General features: G+C 34.9%; 1 long non-coding RNA gene across 1 annotated transcript in view; it reads right to left on the bottom strand.

The window, feature by feature from the left end:
* LOC134736984 (uncharacterized) overlaps nucleotides 1-20,386 on the bottom strand; it is a 456,075-nt gene that overhangs the window by 393,206 nt on the left and 42,483 nt on the right. The gene's annotated exons all lie outside the window — the stretch shown is intronic.

The raw sequence follows: 20,386 nt of genomic DNA, 5'->3' as shown, positions 1-20,386 counted from the left end.
AGAGAATACATAAAACAAGCCTGGGCATCTTTTAGTGCCAGAAAGTAAGAAAATACTTAAAAAACAGAAACAAGCAAACAAAGATACCTAACTATGGGTATGTCAAAAGGTCATAGGAGCTAAATGAAGGAACTCCTAATCACCAAACCTGAGACAATTTGAACAACAAAATAAATAACAAGTTTAAAATTAATATCCACAAGTCCATTGTATTAGTCCGTTTTCACACTGCTGATAGAGACATACCTGCGACTGGGAAGAAAAAGAGGTTTAATGGACTTACAGTTCCACATGGCTGGGATGGCCTCACGGTCAAGGCGGAAGGCAAGCAGAAGCAAGTCATGTCTTAAATGGATGGTAGCAGGCAAAAAGAGAGAGCTTGTGCAGGGAAACTCCCATTTTTAAAACCATCAGATCTCAAGAGACTTATTCACTATCACGAGAAAAGCATGCAAAAGACCCACTCCCATGATTCATTTATCTCCCACTGAGTCCCTCCCACACCAAGTGGGAATTATAGGAGCAACAAGGTGCGATTTTGGGTAGCAACACATAGCCAAGCCATATCATTCCACCCCTGGCCGCTTCCAAATCTCATGTCTTCACATTTCAAAAAAACCAATCATGCCTTCCCAACAGTTCCCTAAAGTATAACTCATTTCAGCATTAACTCTAAAGTCCACAGTCCAGTCTCATCTGAGACAAGGCAAGTCCCTTCCATCTATGAGCTTGTAAAACCAAAAGCAAGTTAGTTACTTCCTAGATACAATGGAGGTACAGGAATTAGGTAAATACAACCATTCCGAATTGGAGAAATTGGCAAAAAAGAGGAGCTACAGACCCGATGCAAGTCTGAAATACAACAGGGCAGTGAAATCTTAAAGATCCAAAATTATCTTCTTTGACTCCTGTCCACATCTGGGTCACACTGATGCAAAAGGTGGGTTCCCATGGTCTTGGGCTGCTCCACCACTGTGGCTTTGTGGGATATAGCCTCCCTTATGGCTGCTTTCACAGGCTGGCATTGAATGTCTGCAGCTTTTCCAGGAGCATGGTGCAAGATGTCGGTGGATCTACCATTCTGGGTCTGGAGCTCTTCTCACAGCTCCACTAGGCAATGCCCCAGGAGGGACTCTGTCTGGGGGCTCTGACCCCACATTTCCCTTCTGCACTGCCCAAGCAGAGATTCTCCATTAGAACCCTGCCCCTGCAGCAAACATTGGTCTGGACATCCAGGCATTTCCATATAGCCTCTGAAATATAGGCAGAGGTTCCCAAACCTCAATTCTTGACTACTGTCTACACACAGACTCAACACCACATGGAAGCTGCCAAGACTTGTGGATTGCACCCTCTGAAGTCATGACCCATGCTCTACGTTGGTCCCTTTCAGCCATGGCTGGAGCAGCTGGGACACAGGGTACCAAATCCCTAGGCTTCACACAGCATGGGGACCTTAGACCTGGCCCACAAAACCATCTTGTCCCCCAGACCTCAGGGCCTGTGATGGGAGGGGCTGCTGTGAAGACTTCTGACATGCGCTGGAGACATTTTCCCCATTGTCTTGGGGATTAACATTCAGCTTCTTATTACTTATGCAAATTTCTGCAAACTGCTTGGATTTCTCATCAGAAAATGGGATTTTCTTTTCTATTGCAGTGTCAGGCCGCAAATTTCTGAACTTTTGTGTTCTACTTCCCTTATAAAACTTAATGCCTTTAACACCACCCAAGTCACCTCTTGAATGCTTTCCTGCCTAGAAATTTCTTCTGCCAGATACCCTAAATCATCTCCCTCAAGTTCAAAGTTCCACAAATCTCTAGGGCACAGGCAAAATGCTGCCAGTCTCTTTGTTAAAGTATAACAAGAGTCACTTATGCTCCAGTTCCCAACAAGTTCCTCATCTCCATCTGAGACCACCTCAGCCTGGACTTTATTGTCCATGTGGCTATCAGCATTTTGAGCAAAGCCATTCAACAATTCTCTAGAAAGTTTCCAATATTCCCACATTTTCCTGTCTTCTTCTGAATCCTCCAAACTGTTCCAACCCCTGCCTGTTACCCAGTTCGAAAGTCACTTCCACATTTTCAGTTATCGACCGCAGCACCCCACTCTTGGTACCAATTTACTGTATTAGTCCATTTTCCTGCTGCTGATGAAGACATAACTGAGACTGGGAAGAAAAAGAGGTTTAATGGACTTACAGTTCCACATGGCTGGGGAGGCCTCAAAATCATGGCAGAAGGCAAAGAGGAGCAAGTCATGTCTTACTTGGATGGTAGGAGGCAAAAATAGCTTGAGCAGGGAAACTCCCATTTTTAAAACCATCAGATCTCATGAAACTTATTCACTATCATGAGAACAGCATGGGAAAGACCTGTCCCCATAATTCCGTTATCTTCCACCCGGTTCCTCCCACAACATGTGGGAATTATGGGAGCTATGAGATGAGATGTGGGTGGGGATACAGAGCCAAACCGTATTATTTATACTGACAGAAATAAATGATTAAATGCATAAGTAACAAAATGGGGTTTGTTATGAAACACATGTTCTGTGCAGAAAAATACCAAAAATTTATGCAATTAATTTTTTGTCAATGGGGTCAGGGACAATTCTCATCTCCTTAAGTGAGGGGTACTCACAGTGACTTCCTTCTAAAGAGTACAGTATTAAAAGAGAAGAAAAATGAGTAACATTACAGTGGAGAAACCTAATAAACACTACATGAGCCAAATCAGAAGTGTAGATATAGTTTGTGTATTTGTCCCCACCCGAATCATGTTGAATTGTGATACCCAGTATTTTTATATCAGGTAGTTAAGTTTTGGAAGGGCGAAAATGGCAAGTGATGAAGTTAAAAATCAGTTAAAATTGCATGCATAATCTCCACTATGCCATATCATCTTACGAGTAACAGGACATCTTTGTAATAACTCTTGTTTGAAATAATGAGTAAGCTAATTTTTAGCCATGGAAATGGGAAAATTCTGCAATTAGAGAATAAAGTTCCAGAAAGGATCTATAGAATTTAATGAAAGACTACAACAGAAAGTGAATTCAGAGAAGGTAAGACTATTGAGGAAATTTGGCAGCTGGCCCTGGAAGACTTGGGTCTTGTTTATTACAGAGATACCTGGGATTATATATTATTACTCCCTGTTATTTTAGTTGGGTTACTAATTTGAGAAGTCTGTGCAATTTATCTCCTATTTGTAATTCAACTGCCAGTGATTTGATGCTGAAAAGCCCTGCTATGCTCCCTAATCCAATGAAAGATGAGAACTACATTGATAACAACTGCCAGATTATTGTTTCTGTTGCCCTTGTTGTTATTTTCATTGTTTCTTCTCAGACTCCAGCTGTCCCTAGGTCCATCTGTTTTTATTGCATTTACCATATACTGTGCAGCACGAAGCTTACTGAAATCACATTCATAGAAATCCGCAGGTGCAATTTTGACATACTCGGCACCTGCAAACACTTGGAAAATTTACCAAGAGGCATTTTCACCCATTTGGGAATGAATAAAAAACAATTAGTAAATAACATAAACCCTTAATATTGTTATTGTTATTATTCTTTCAAAACCAACGTCTTCCAGTTTATCTCCTAGAGGACCAAATCTAAGCCAAGTTTGAATTAAAAATAAAATAATAACTCACTTTGGGTTCTCTAAACACATTAAAGCACTGGAAATTCTCTTAGCTGCTTGCAAGAAAATTCTCCATTCCTCTTAATGGTCAGATAATTAAAATTGGCAAAATACACTTCTACTAAGCTCTTGGAAAGTAAAAACTATCTGTGGGAAAACAATATATTTCCATCTGAAATGTTTCCCCAAATAAAGTTCACTCCTCTTTTAATACCTTCATTAACTAGCATCAATAAGCATTTGTCTGAACCACTTGTTAAGAGATGAGAACTTTCCAAACAGCAAAATTAAGTGAAAATTCTAATTTCCCATCCAATTTACTTTTAATTAATCACCATTCATTTTAGTGTTTGTACTCATTCTTTCATACACAGTGCCATGGCTGACTTTTAAAATTGTACATAAATCAAGAACTGTAAAGCTATTACTCCTTCAGCAATCAAACATTTGATTGATATTTTTCTTTCATTTATTTTGTCTGTAGTATCTATATATATTGAAGTAAAAAGGTAGATGGAAAGGCATTTTGATTGATCAAGCATTTTGATTGATCTAACGTATCATGAAATACTTTGGAGTTGGCATTTAGCCCCTCATGGCTGAACTAAAATCATGTTAAGAAAATAAGAATCCATCAAAGCTTTCCTTATTCTAATTTGAATTACTTTTATAATAGAAAACAATAGATAAACTCTTTTACATAAATATTTCTTTATATCAATAAGATTGTCAATAGCAGCCACAAAAACATAATTTCAGACCCCCTTGGAATTGGAAACCCTATATATCAGGCACCTTTACATATATTATTTTATCAAATCCTATAAAAGTATCCAGAAGTTGAAATTATGAACTATATTTTATATAACAGAGCCTCTTACTATCATGTGCTTACTACATAGAGTATAAAAAATTCTAAGTGACTTACACATATTATTCATTTAAGATGCTTAATTATCCAGGAAAAAGATACCATTTTAATCTACATTTTATAAATGAAGTCACTGAGACATAGAGGGGTTTTGCAATTTGGCCAAAATCACACACTCAGTAAGTGGCAGGATAATATTTGAAACTAGAAAATCATGAAAAGCATTTCCCTACTTTACCCAAAACAATGGCACGTAGGTCCCTTGTACATTAGTAAGTCAAAGTCACATAGGATTGACTAGATGGGATTTTTAAAAGCCAAGATAATTATTACCAAGTGGTTTCATTCAAATGCATACTGGAAAACCACAATATTATTAGTACAAAATGGCAGAGGGACTGTAGCATTGCTTAATCCGGAAAGATTTACACCAAAGTACTTCAGAATAATTTCCAATTTTTTAAAGATAATCCAAAATCTAGCATATAACCTAGATATAATTCAAAATATAATACAACAGGAAGGACTCCGAACTGAAAATTTAAGTATAGAATCCTCTAGTAGTTTTCCATTAGAGCAATTTTTAATATTAAAGTATCCACTCTTCACTTATTTTCTTGAACTCTAAGGAAGTTTAGATCAAAGGTGGAGGTATTCAATGAAAAATGTCCATTAGTTTGTAAAAAATAAACAGCTGGGCTTGATAAATATGAACATTTATTTTCTCCCCTTACTTATAATGAGGTAGAAGTATTATTTTTGAATTTAATTCATTTTATTGTGTTTTCAAATATCACATACAAAAAGACATTCAACATATTAGTCATTAAGAAAATAAAATTAATGCCACAATTAGATATTATTCCACCCCCATCCCTCCACTAGCATGGCTAAAATTTAGAAGATTGATCATAACATGAATTGGCCAGGGCACAGAGAAATTAGAACCCTCATTTGCTGTGGGTAGGAATTTAAAATAATAGTATGACTTTGGAAACAGTTTGTTGGTTTATTTTTTTTTAAAAAGTAAACCTAGAATACAAACCAAACGTTTATAGTCCCAGATAACCCATAAAAAGAAAATCGAGGCATATGCCTACTCTATTAGCTTGCTAGGCTGCTATAGCAAGATACCACAGACTGGGTGTTCTAAACAACAGAATTCTATTGTCTCACAATTCTGGAAGCCAGAAGTCTGAGAATATGATGTCAGCAGGACTGGTTTCTTCTAAATCCTCTTTTCTTTGCTTGCAGATGGCCATCTTCCTCCTGTGTCTTCACATGGTCATCCCTTAGCAAGTGTCCAAATTTCCTCTTTTTTTAAGAATACCAGTCATATTGGCATAGGGCCCACCTAAATGACGTTATTTGAATTGCCTCTTTAAAGACTATATCACCAAATAGTTACATTCTGAGATGTTGGAGATTAGGACTTTATATATGAACTTTGTTGATACTCATTTCAGCCCATAACAGTCACGCAAACATCTGTCCACAAATGTATGTAGCAATTTCATTTGTAATACCCACAAAGTGGAACAACTCAAATGCCCAACAAACGGAAAATATATAAACAAATTGTGTCATATCCTTATAATGCACTACTATGCAGCAATAAAATCAATGATATCTTGTCATTTGCAACAACATGGATGAAACCAAAGGACATAAGTGAAATAAGCCAGGCACAGAAAGAACGACTTTGCATGTTCTCACTTATTTGTGGAAGCTAAAAATTAAAACAATTGAACTAATGGAGATAAGAGAATAGAATGATGATTACCAGAGACTGGGAAAGGTAATGGGGCTTGGGGGAAAGGGGCATGGTTAATAGGCACAAAAATATAGTTAGATAAAATGAATAAAATCTAGTATTTGATAGTAATTGTACATTGCAAAGTAACTAAAAGAGTACAGTTGGATTGTTTGCAGTGCAAAGAAAGGATAAGTCCTTGAAGTGATGGAAATAAAATTTAAAATGTTAACTAAGAAGTATTTTTTTTTTTTTTTTGAGACGGAGTCTCGCTCTGTCACCCCGGCTTGAGTGCAGTGGTGCTATCTTGACTCACTGCCAGCTCCGCCTCCTGGGTTCACACCATTCTCCTGCCTCAGCTTCCTGAGTAGCTGAAACTACAGGAGGCTGCCACCATGCCCAGCTAACTTTTTGTATTTTTAGTAGAGATGGGGTTTCACCATGTTAGCCAGGATGGTCTTGATCTCCTGACCTCATGATCTGCCCGCCTCGGCCTCCCAAAGTGCTGGGATTACAGGCATGAGCCACCGCACCCGGCCAGAAATATTTCTAATGCAGAAAAACATAGATACATTGCAAATGATTATGCTACATGAAATAAATCAAGTCAAAAAGAGTACTTACTGTATGTTTTTCTGAAAAAAATAGACAATGCAAACTAATCTACAGTAGTAGAAAGCAAATCTACGATAACCTGGGATTGGGACATGGGAGTGAGTAAAGAAAATATTGCAGAGGCATGAGGAAGCATTTAAGCACGATAGAAATGTGTATTATCTTGATTGTGGTGATGGTTTTACAGATATCTACATTTTTAAAAAAATCATCACATTCTATACTTCAAATCCTTTCATATATTATTTCAATTATAATTCCAGAAAACTGTGAACATTTAAAAAATTAGGTTCAATAATAATAGTCATGACCATAGAAAACATTGGACATATGAGCAAAAGCCATATGGAGAGGGGTTGCATGACAAATTTGGCCCAATGGTATTCAGTGTCAAGTATCAGACAGTTATTTTGTGTTACTCTTATGACAGAATATTTTTGTGTGAAGTCATCTTTTATTTCAGAAATCGAACTTCTCTATTTTTCAGAACTTGGACTTTTTTATATATATCTTACTCTCTTAGGCCTATAAAACATATTTATCCTTTAAAAGCCAACTCAAATATTTTTTCCTTTGTGAAGCTCTGCCTTATCTATTCTTCACAGTACCCGTTTTCTATGGTTGTCATTACAAATTACTACAAAATTGGTACCTTAATACAATAGAAATTTATTCTCTCATTGCCTGGAAACTAGAAGTCTGAGGGCAAAGTGTTGGGAGGGTCATGCCCACTCTAAAGGCTCTACAGAAGACTTTCCCCTTGCCTCTTACAGCTTCTAATGGTCTCAGCCATGCCTTAGCTTGAGGAAGCATAACTATAGCCTTTGCCTCTACCTTCACAAGATATCTTCTTCCTGTGTCTCTGTGTTCAAATTTTCCTCTTTTTACAAAAGCACCAGTATGACCTAATATTAATTTAACTAATTAAATATTTAAGGACTCTATTTCCAAATAAGGTCACATTCTCAGGTTCTGGATGGACATGAATTTTGTTGTTGTTGTTGTTGGGGCTGTTGGGGAGCAGATACTATTCAGCCTCATACAGCCCACCCTCTTGCCACCAAAATTTATGTCTATCCCAATGAAAACTATATTTACCACATTTCAATATCCAAAAAGTTTTAATTCATTTGAGCATAACCCCTAAATTTAAAATCTCATATAAAGTCAGCTATAAACGTTTCAAATTTCATTATCTAAATCATCATATAATTATGAATAAGACTCTGGGTATTATCCATTATGGGGCAAAATTTCCCTCTGTCTGTGGGCCTGTGAAAGTAGAAAACAAATTATCTGATTCTAATGTACACAGGACAGATATAGGATAAAGATTTTCATTCTGAAAGGGAGAAAATGGGAAGGGTAAAGGGTAAAGGGTCACTGGTCTAAAGCAAATTTGGAATCTAGCAGGGTAAATTCCACTAGGATGCAAGGCCCGAGAATATTTCCCTGTGGCTCAGTCAACCCCTGGGCTCAAGGAGGCCCCATTAGCTCCTCTTCTGGGCCTGCAGAAGCCCCATGAGTCCCTGCCATGTAACTGTCTGGCTGGCATTTTCTGTCTGCCTCTTTTCTCTCTCCTAATTTTTCCTTTTTGTTGATGGATATGCAAACGTAAGTACTTGAGTAGTACTATCAGTCCATTTCCTGCTTGTATCCCAGAAATTAAACGGCTGTCCTTCATTTCATCCTATGTATCTACCCTTCAGTCCATGTTGGCAGTGTTTCTGCTAATATAATATTCTTAAAGACTTTGTTAGTCTCCCACATATATGAAGGAGACCTATGACATTGCACAAGAAGGTTCTCTACAGATTCTTCTTGGATAACCCATTTCTATTCCTGGTTTCTGCTGAGATGGGAGATTGGATTCACATGTTACACACCATCTCTTCAGCAAAAGTTTGTTCTCAGCCATACCCTTGGATGTATTCCTATAACATAATATCTAGATATGTTGAGAATTTTCCAAATTATCCAGTGCTGGTTCACTTTTACTTAAAAGTTCCAGTGTCTATTTATGTCTTTTATCTTTTTTTTTGTTATTAGCTCAAGGAGAAACCAAGCCACATAATTTACAACTTGCCTAGAAATCTCCTCAGCTAAATATTCAAGTTCAGAGCTTACAAATTCTACTTTCCAACTCAACACTACAACTCAATTCAGCCAAGTTTTCTACCACTTTATAGCAAGGGTTATCTTTCAGCCAGTGTCCAGTAACATGTTCCTTTTATTTTTCTGAGACTATACCAGAAGCACCTTTAACATTGATATTTACACCAACATTCTGTTGATGATGTAAGCAATTATCTAAAACAAAAGAAGAGCTATCTAACATACTCCTTACTTCCTTCTGATCCCTCACTAGAATCGCCTTTAACATCCATATTCCTATCAACACTCTCCTAAAGGTAATGTGAGCTTTTCTGACAATGCACCTCAAAATTGTTTTAGCTCTCAAATCTTTACCCAATTTCGAATCCACTTCCACTTCTTTATTTGCTGCAGAAATATCTCTCTTTTGGTATTAAAATCTCTACTAGATTCCAAGGTCCACCATAAAAATTACAATAAACCAGGTGACTTAAAACAATAGAAATTAATTCTCTCATAGTTACACAGGCTAGACATCTGGAATCAAGTTGTCGGCAAGGCCATGCTCCCATTAAAGTCTCTAGGGAAGAACCCTTTCTTGCCTCTTCTAGTTTCTGGTGACCCCAAGCATTCCCTGGCTTAGAACAGAATAACTTATTTCTCCAGTCTCTATCTTCACAAGAACATTTCTCCATGTGTTTTTCTGTGTCTCTGCATCCAGTTTTTTCTTTCATAAATAAAGACACACAGAAAAACGTTTTAAAGTGCTAATTAGGCAATTACAAAAGTTCATACACACAATGAATTAGACTATGTAAAATATTCATGAAAGCTATAACTGAAAAGAAACTCACCAAATCAGCCACCACAGATAGTTATAATCTTTGGTTAATGAAATTTGATGTTTTTAAATTGCTTATTGAAAAATTCATTTCCAAAACGTTCACGGTAAATATAATTTTATAAATACAGAAAACATTTTTGACATTAAATAGAAGAGTTAACATACAACATAAAAGGTCATCTAACATGTCAATCCAGTAAGCTGGATTTAGAGCTTACCCTAATCCAGTATTACCTCATCTTAACTAATTACATTCACAAACACTGTGTTTCCGAAAAAATGTCATATTCTGAGGTTCCAGATAGACAGGAATTTGGAGGGGGTTGCTATTCAACTCATTTCAAACACCAAGCAACATCAGCTTCCCTCATTTGAATGTTTCATTAATACCCTGTATCAAATTCTACTATAGAATGCATCACATAATCTGCTAATTGTTTGTGTAGGTTTCTGCCTACTCTACTAAACAATAAGGACTACAAATAACAGATTTCATTTTTAATTTCTTACCTGTCACTGTACCCCCATTGTTTAAATACAGTATCTAAGACATAATCCAGTATATGATTATTTAATGATTTATAAAATAAATGAATATTACATAAACCCTGGAGCTAAAGTTTAATTGAACAAAATGGTTCACAGTCACCAATAAGATAAAATTGAGCACATTTTAGCATCAAAGCCCGTTAGCTTTCTACAAAAATAGTTTTAAAAATTGCCATAAGGCAAACACTAATATTGCATCTAAAGGTAATAAAATCACAGTTAAAAACAGACATCTAATTAATTCTTTGTCTTGTTATAATTGAAATGATTTTACTTATATCTATTGCTTTTCTGTGGGAATAGAAGACCTCTTAGGCAAAACATTAAAAGCCAAAAAGAAAAAAAAAGAGCTGCAATATTACCGATTTCTTAAACTACTTATGTTTTAAACAGTATAGATCTCCAATTTTATAAATTGCAGAGGTTTGATTTCTTATTATCTTATTTCTCTCTAAGTACTGTAGTAGGAAGAAGATTTTATGACATAGATCTTGTTCACTTATGTACTTGCCAAACAGTAGGATTATTCACATAAAAAACTAAAATAAAAACAAAAGCAAAAAAACCTTTATAAAGAATATAGATATTATCTTAGGACAACCATTATTTTAGTGAGAAATGAGGATTCGAGTGTCAGTTCTTTTATTTACTAGTTTCTAGCAATGATTCTCCTATAAGATAATTTGTAATGTGAGTTTTTTAAGCTTTTTTTTGAAAGGCTAGTGAAAATAGTATATTTATCAATGATAAATACAAACAAGTCAATGTATCCTCCCGAGTAGGAGTGTAGGGTCCTGCAATCAGATTGCATGCATTTTAGGCTTGTATCCCATACTTATTAGATCTAAAATCTTAGAAGATACATTCTCTAAATTCTAAACTTATGACAAAATGAAATCAGCACTTATAATACCTGTCCCACAAAAAATGCTATTTTTTATTTCCTTTTCTCTTCTTTTTTATTTCCCTCTCCTCGTGAGCAAATAGACTTACTCAAACATTTTATTTATTTGTGATTAATAAGATTCTTAGCTGTTATGATCATTCTTGAGGACAGAATTCATTTGAAATCAGAAAAGTGGTGGTTTCATGCTGAGCAAGCACTAAGATTAACAGCTATATATGGCTTTCTAATTAAATCATGGTTAATTCACCAGGTAGAATATTATGCATCCATTAAAAATTTTTTTTAAATATTGTAATCATACAGAAAAATGTTTTAAAGTGCTAATTAAATAATATAAAATTTCATACACAATGAATTAGACTACATAAAATATTCATAAAAGCTATGACTGAAAAGAAACTCACCAAATCAGCAAACATGAATAGTGATAATCTTTAGTTAATGAAATTTTGCTTTTAAATTGCTCACTGAAAAATTTATATCCAAAACTTTCACAATAAATACGATTTTATAAATACAAAAAACATTTTAGACATTAAATAAAAGAGTTACCAAAAACATAAAAGGTCATCAAACATGTCAAATTAGGTAAATTTTAGTAAAGTTCAGGAAATAATGTCAAATATCAGTAAAAATGAAAAATATTATTGATAGTTATTAGCATTATTTGTACATGTATTATACATAGAAATGTTCTAAGATATCTACGTGTATTATAGGTGATTGCAAACGTAATTATGGTTTTGCATTGTTGGAATTTGCCATTTGATATTGAAATACATTCCTAAATATGGTTATGTTATACATCATTTTAATGGGCATTTCTCATTTTACGTTTTGTTTTTTGTTTGTTTTTTTTCGGCTAATGACATTATTTGCTGTTTATTTTATGTTTATTTTAGACTATGGAAATGATGTTAGACAAAAAGCAAATTCAGCCGATTTTCTTATTCAAGTTCAAAATGGATCGTAAAGCATCAGAGACAACTTGTAGCATCCACAACACATTTGGCCCAGAAACTGCTAATGAATGTACAGTGTGCAGTGGTGGATCAAGAAGTTTTGCAAAGGAGAAGAGAGCCTTGAAGATGAGGAGCATAGTGGCCGGCCATCGGAAGCTAACAAGGACCAACTGAGAGCAATCATCAAAGTGGATCCTCTGATAACTACATGAGAAGTTACCAAAGAACTCAACGTTGACCATTCTATGATTGTTTTGCATTTGAAGCCAACTGGAAAGATGAAAAAGCTCAATAAGTGGGTGCCTCATGAGCTGAGTGAAAATTTAAAAAATCATTTTGAAGTGTCATCTTCTCTTATTCTACACAGCAACAACAAACCATTTCTTGATTGGATTGTGATGTGCAATAAAAATTGGATTTTATACAACAGCTAGCAATAACCAACTCAGTGGTTGGACCAAGAAGAAGCTCCAAAGCACTTCCAAAAGCCAAACTTGCACCAAAAAATGGTCATATTCACTGTTTGGTGGTTTGCTGCTGGTCTGATCCACTATAGCTTTCTGAATCCCAGTGAAAAACATTGTATCAGCAAAGTGATGAGATGCATTGAAAAGTGCAAGGCCTGCAGTCAGCATTGGTTGACAGAAATGGCCCAAGTCTCCACAACAATGCCTGACCACATGTCGCACAACCAACGCTTCAAAAGCTGAACCAATTGGGCTACAAAGTTTTGTCTCATCCGCCATATTCTCATCCACCTGACCTCTTGCCAACCGACTATCACTTCTTCAAACATCTCGACAACTTTTTGCAGAGAAAACGCTCCCACAATCAGCAGGATGCAGAAAATGCTTCCCAAGAGTTTTTTGAATGCCAAAGCACAGATTTTTTATGCTACAGGAATAAACAAACTTATTTCTTGTTGGCAAAAATGTGTTGATTGCAATGGTTCCTATTTTGATTAATAAAGATGTGTTTGAACCTAGTTATAATGATTCAAAATTCACAGTCTGAAGCAGCAATTATTTTTGCACCAACCTAATAATTATGTCGATAATGGCAAACAAACCTATGACATGTTACTATTGTTGCCTTCATTTAACATTTCAGGAGGATGAAGCAATTTATGAGTAAGAAAATTATCTACTTAGCAAGTACTGGCATCAAGATTCAAACCCAAGCAGTCCAATAAGTGAAACACATATAGAATAAAATCAGCAGTGTTTGTGCTTCATATAGTTCAGTATCCCTAATAATCTGCTTTCACATTAATATAAAAACATAAATTAACTCATGGTATTTTAACTTTCAACCTTCAGAACATTCGTCTGTTAAAGAAATGAAGGCTTAATCATACACATATACACATGTAGACACACACACACATACATACACAAGTATAACCATGATGATTAATTTTTATGATTTTCTAAATGTCCTTTGTGAATAATTTAACATAAATGGCTTATTTGCTCTACAGAAAAGACATGCATTTATTAATTCAGACTGACTTCATTTATGTAACTGTGATTTTAAGGGTCAACATTTGCCATATACCTTGTAATAATGAAGGCATTCTGTACCTAAATATGGTAACTTGAAAAATGGAAGGACAAAATAAAAAGGTTCAAATATATTCAGCATCTATTCTAGACAACTCGAGTCTAGACATACAAGAATTATTATGTGAAGCCTACAGCTTCTTTCTTAATTTACCTAATGTGTTTTGCAAGCAAGGACGTTACATCACTATATTCTCAGACATTTCTCCTCCTCCATTCTAGACATGAATTCTTGCCAAAAAGTGGTGAAACAATCCAAAGTTTCCATTATTTTAAAGAATGCTTCAGTTTTAATTAAAGCTATTAATGCTGTATGAGTTTTCCTTTAATAAGTAATTCATAACCACTTAACCTTGAATCTTACTCAACACACAAACATACACACAATCGCCTCAACAATACTTTAAGAAATGAGGGAATTTTGTATATAGAATGCCAGTAAAATGGGTGATTCTCACTTATTAAATATATTATTTTTCCTTTGTGCAAAAACAATATGATACTGAAATTAGAGGTTTGTTTATATGTTTTATGTCTGGAAACATGTACAGTGAAATAGAGAGTGTGTTGAGTTGAGATGAAGAGAGTAGATTTTGTTTTTCTCAAAAGAGAAGTATGTAAGATAAGGCATAGCTTGATTTAGCCATACCACAATGTATACATATTTTGAAACAAGATAGTGTACACCATAAATATATATATTTTTAAAATTTTTCAATTAAAAGAAAACCAAAAACCTCTCCTCATATTAGGTCTTCCTTAGAGGCATTATTTTGTATCGTTTTTCAAGACCTAGTGGTATCACTTCATTCATTGAAATAGTTATTGCTTATTTGGTCTCAAGGAAACTGAAAGATTTTATAAAGCTTCCAAGTGGCACAGGATCAGCAAACAATTTTTTACCAACTGATAGATTCTAGTGGACTACTCACTCCCAAGACAGACCTTCACAGAACAGCACCTGATATTTTCACTTCCAGTCAATACTGAAACTAATAACAACTCCCTAAGCAAAGTAGACATGCCCTATTCAAATAGAAACACTATTTATACAATCTTTGCAGCAAACTTCCTCAAATTTACAACTCTAAGACAAGAAAACCTTGTAAAAAAAACTTTCTGAAACTTCTAACCTACTATTTTTTTTATGATATTAACCAGTACTAATGATTCCTATGCACCATGAATGCTTCTAAATTGTATCATTTTAAACCTTAGCCTCACTTTTATTGATATTATTAAATATTATGAATATAGCACAACACATAGGAAAGGTGTACATCTGCAAACAAGTGAAGAAACTCTGAAGCCAGATTTTTTAGTTTTGTGATGTTGACAAGTAATCACACTGGGTCCTATTTTGTTATTTCTATAGTAACATGGTACTTCTGTGTTCCTTTCCAGCACTAATATTCTTCAAAAAATCTAACTGCTGTGTGTGTGTGTGTGTGTGTGTATACACGACAGCTGGCTTGTAATTTTACAGCTTCAATTTTCCATTATTCACTAATAACTGACCTAGGTGATGAAATGAAACATTTAAATATCACGTTATGTCACATAAAGGCAATATTAGCTATCTTCCTTGCAGTCATAAGAGTTTTTTGTTTGTTTGCTTTTGTTTCGTCAGGTATGGTAACAATACTGAGGCAATTCTGTCCCATACTCTCTCACCGTATGTCTGCTCTAAATAAAACACTCATGGGAATTTCAGAAAAACATACAGTATGTATACACTTAGGTGATTACAGATGGATCAAGGAGTCAGAAAAGAGCCTCGTAAACATTTATGTAATGCCAAGTAGAATGCAAAAGACAGGTATCGTGCAGACAATGACGACATTATAATACAGACATGAGTTGAAATTCTGATGTCCTGTCTTATCTGTAGAGATTTATATAATTTTTTACTGTCACTTATTCTTTATTTCTTCTGTTATACAAAGGAGATGATAATAACTCATTTGTAAGTTTTTATGTAAAGGCTAATGGAGTAATGCATAAAAAGTGTTGGCATATATTAGTGATGTTGGCTTGCAGTTTTCCCGATTTTACCCATTAAAACCTCCTTTGTCTTTCTCATCTTAGTAAATAGCAGCTACATCCTTCCACTCACTTAGTTCAATCCTGCAACTACTATGGTCTCCTCTCTTTATCACATATATCACCTCTAATTCACATAGAAAGCATGTTTGTCCTACTTGTTCTGTGTTTTTCCCTGTATGTTACAAGTACCCTAGACCAAGGCACTGTAATCTCTCAACTAACAATACTCTCTGCTAGACAGTTAATTCTCAAAACAAACAGTAAAGTGATATTTTTTAAATGCAAGTCTAATCAACTCATTTCCCTTGGCAAAATCACTCTAGTACCTTCTCAATTCGTTTTAATTAACAATCAATAGCATTTCTATATACCAATAATGATCAAGCTAAAAACAAAATCGAGAACTAAATTCCATTTACAGTAGCTAAAAATAAAAATACTTAGGAATACATTTAACCAAGGAGATACAGAAATAGAAACATAGATCAATGGTAGACAATAAAGAGCAGAGAAATAAATTCACATATCTACAACGAATTGGTCTTTGACAAAGTCAACAGGACACCATTTAATAAATGGAGCCGGGAAAATTGGATAGCCATATGCAGAAGAATAAAACTGGACCCATATCCCTCATTATCTACCAAAATTAACTCGATTAATTTAAGAAGACTTAAATGTAAGACCTCACACTATTAAAAAAAAAAAGTCGTAGAAGGAAACCTAGTGAAAAACTCTTTTGTACACTGGCTTGGGCAAAATACTTATGACTGGATCTCAAAAGCAAATGCAACAAAATGAAAAATAAACAAATGGGACTTAATTGAACTGAAAATCTTTCATACAGCAAAATATATAATCAACAGAGTAAACAGACAACCTACAGAATGGAAGAAAATATTTGAAAACTATGCAGCTGACAAATGCCTCGTATTCGGAATCTTCAAAGAACTCAAACAACTCAAGAAGAAAAAAAATTTAAAAATGAGCAAAGTACACGAACACACATTTTTCAAAAGAAGGCATAAAAGCAGTCAACAAACATATGAAAAAATGCTCAACACCACTAACGTTTCTCTAATCTTAATCAAAGAGATGTAAATTGCAACCACAATGATGTGTCATCTTACACCAGTCTGAATGCCTATTTTCAGAAAGTAAAAAATCAACAGATGTTGGTTAGATTGTGGAGAAAGGGGTGCTTACACACTGTTGGTGGGAATGGAAATCAGTTATAAACTCCATGGGAAACTGTATGGATATTTCTCAAAGAGATAAAAATAAAACTAGCATTCAATCCAGCAATGCCACTAATGGGTATCCACCGAGGGGAAAGAAATCGTTGTGTTAAAAATAAATCTGCACTTGTATGTTTATTGTAGCACTATTCACAATAGCAAAGTCATGGAATCAACCTGTGTCCATTAACAGAAGATTGGATAAAGAAAATATGGTGTGTGTGTATATCACTTATATACCACATTTTCTTTATCCAGTCATCTTTTACAAATATATAAAGGAATACTAGTAATCCATTAAAAAAAGAAAATCATGTATTTTGCAGCAATATGAATGGAACTGGAGGCCATTATCCAAGTAAAGCAATTCAATGTCAAATACCTCATTTTCTCATTCATAAGTGGGAGCTAAACAATGGGTACATGATGACATACAAAGTGGAATAACAGACACTGGAGACTCCACAGGTCAGAGGGCGGGAGGGAGTTTAGGGCTAAAAAATTACCTGTTGGGTACAAAGTATAATATTCTGGTGATCAGTGTAAGAAAAGCCCAGACTTTATTACTATGCAATATACCCATGGAACAAAACTGCACTTGTACCCCCTAAATCTATAAAAATAAAAAACCTCAAAGTTCTTAAAACAGCTTGCAATGCCCTGAACGATTAGGCATGTATCCTCAGTATCTCTACCTTTCTTCTAGCCTCAGTATCTGCCACTTTATCTCCCTTCTTGTTCCAGTCAAAATGAACACAATACTAAGCAAGTTCCTGTCTCAGAACCTTTGCACTTGCTCTTCATCTGCCTTAAAGGCTTTTGCCAGATATCTGTATGTCTGTTTTCAAGTACCAGTTCAATTAGAAAAGTTTTTTCTAACCATATAATTTACACGAGGTACACATTCTTTGCCTAACCTTAATTATCTCCTTAGCCCCACCTGACACACTGAACGTGTAGTTGCTGGTTTATTGTTTGTCTTTGCTACTTGTAATAGAAATTTGATGAGGCATGGGATGCTAATTTGTTTCCTTATGTATCTAAGAGTCTAATGAATTTCTAACAGATGATTATAGGAGCTCGATGCATAGCTCTTTAAATAATAAATAAGTGAATAAATTATATGGCAGAATGTATGTTTGCAACATTTCATGTGTAAAAGACTCAGAAACAAAAGAACTCAGAAGAGAACAGAATTACTCCCTCAAAATATGTTCAAGAGAGTCCAGATTTGAGAAAAACTAGCTAATCGGATTTTTTAAAACACCACATGCAAAACACACAACAGGTATTTAAATGTGTATATACACACATATATACAAAATTGCTAATTTACTGAGTTTAGGGTTAATCTGTCTATTTTGTAGTGACTGCAACTCTCTCACATGGTTATCATATATACAAAGCTTGTTTCATTTCTTCAGATGTCAACTGAGTTAATAGATAAAATTATTATGGAATGAGTAGTGTATGGAAAATGCCCAAGATTCCATTAATTTTGAAGACTAGTGTAATTCTGCGGATTTTTATTTATGACAGAGTACAAAGTATTTTTTGCTTGTTGTTTGTTTGTTTGCTTTTGCCTTTAGGCCATGATTTGCATGTTTATTACCACAAGCAATAGGACAAGAAGTCAATATGGCTTTCTCAAATGATTTAAACATTCCCCAAACCCTTTTATCATTGCCCATCCTTAATGGAAATAAGTGACTAGTTGAGTACCAGAGAGAAAAAAATAGAGCACACTGATGTGCTCTTCAGAGAAGATTGGATGGTCCAAGAAAACTTGGAAGAATAAGACTTTAAATACAACCACCTCTCACCTTTGAGTAGATAACTCATTTTAGGCTTCTAGCTAATCATGACTTCTCAAGAAAGTGTTATTTTCCCCTTATAAATTAGACTTGTTTTATATATACACACACACAAATAAAATAGCACTTCTTTCTCAACACCAAGCAGAGTTCTAGCACAGAGGAAATATTCACTACCTATTAGTTCAATGGGTATATGAAATAAAGAGTGAATAGGGTTGCATATATGGAGGGATGCATGGTTGAATGGGCAGCTGGATGGATGACAACTTAAATCGAGGAATTAACATAAATATTCTTGAGTTCACAATAAAGCAAAAAGAATGTGAAAGCATGTCAGGTACATTATCTCATATGAATAAAGATATTATCTTTAGGTAGGTGCTTACATAGTAAATATAATGTTTTGCCATCAGAGGAGATTATAGTAAGTGCCACTTTTGCAGAGTAGAAAAGTTATAGACTTGGGAGCTAAGCCAACTTGGTTTCATTTCACAGGTCTACAGCTTTATACTTAGATATCTTTAAGTGAATGTCCCCAAATTTTAAAAGTCTCAGTGTGCTCATCTGCACATATAGGTCTCTATGTTACATTGTTTTTATGAGATCTGAATATAATGTATGAAAGAGGCTAAAATATAGTAGTTGCTCAATAAATGGTAACTGATATTATTTGGTAAGGGCAACTTTTGTCAGTAAAGTGTTATCTTTGGTAAACGACCTGGCCTTGAATTCAAAGGTATCCTTTACAAATATTTTTTAAGAAATCAGTGGAGTGTCTAGTTTTATGAAAACCAAAGTCACATAATTTTACATTTACTGAACTCATTAAAAATGTACCACTTTAGGGAATATGACATTTCACACACCACCTAGTTCTAGGTTAATATATTATCAAACTGGTTAAAATAGAGGCTTCATAATCATGCTTGTGTTTTATTTCCTGCACTGCCACACACATCAGTTTGATACTGGACAAGTTAGTTAACATTCTACGACTCAATCACCTCCCTCATCTCCAAAACAAAGATAGAGACACCTACATCTTAGAGTTGTTGTAATGCTCGAAATGTGCATTTTACACACAGCTTTTAACCTATATAAATGAGTTTCCACTAATTAATCTTCACAGCAAGCTGTGAGGTAAATAATATTAATATTATCATTTGCAGAAGAAAATAGGAGGCACTTAGCAATAAATAACTTGCTAAAAGTCACACATCTAAGGAAGTGGAAAGGCTGGATTTCCATCTGTGGAACCTGATTCTGGAAGACTCTTACCTATTTTCTTGTTTTGTCTGCCTCTGCCATCTTGGTGGAAATATACAATGGCACAAAGCCATTTGAGAAAAGGAGAATGAGCAACGTTTTTTAAAATCCTAAAAACTTTCAAAAGCCCTTCCTGCATGTACAACCTTAGCAGGAGTTCTGTGTCTTATAAATTACAGCTAGGCGTCTTTAGCAAGAGTTGGAAAC

The sequence above is a fragment of the Symphalangus syndactylus genome, chromosome 6 (assembly GCF_028878055.3).
Source record: "Symphalangus syndactylus isolate Jambi chromosome 6, NHGRI_mSymSyn1-v2.1_pri, whole genome shotgun sequence".
In the NCBI taxonomy this organism is placed as follows: Eukaryota; Metazoa; Chordata; class Mammalia; order Primates; family Hylobatidae; genus Symphalangus; species Symphalangus syndactylus.
The sequence above is the reverse complement of the archived record's forward strand: the minus strand, read 5'-3'. Positions and strand labels throughout refer to the sequence as shown.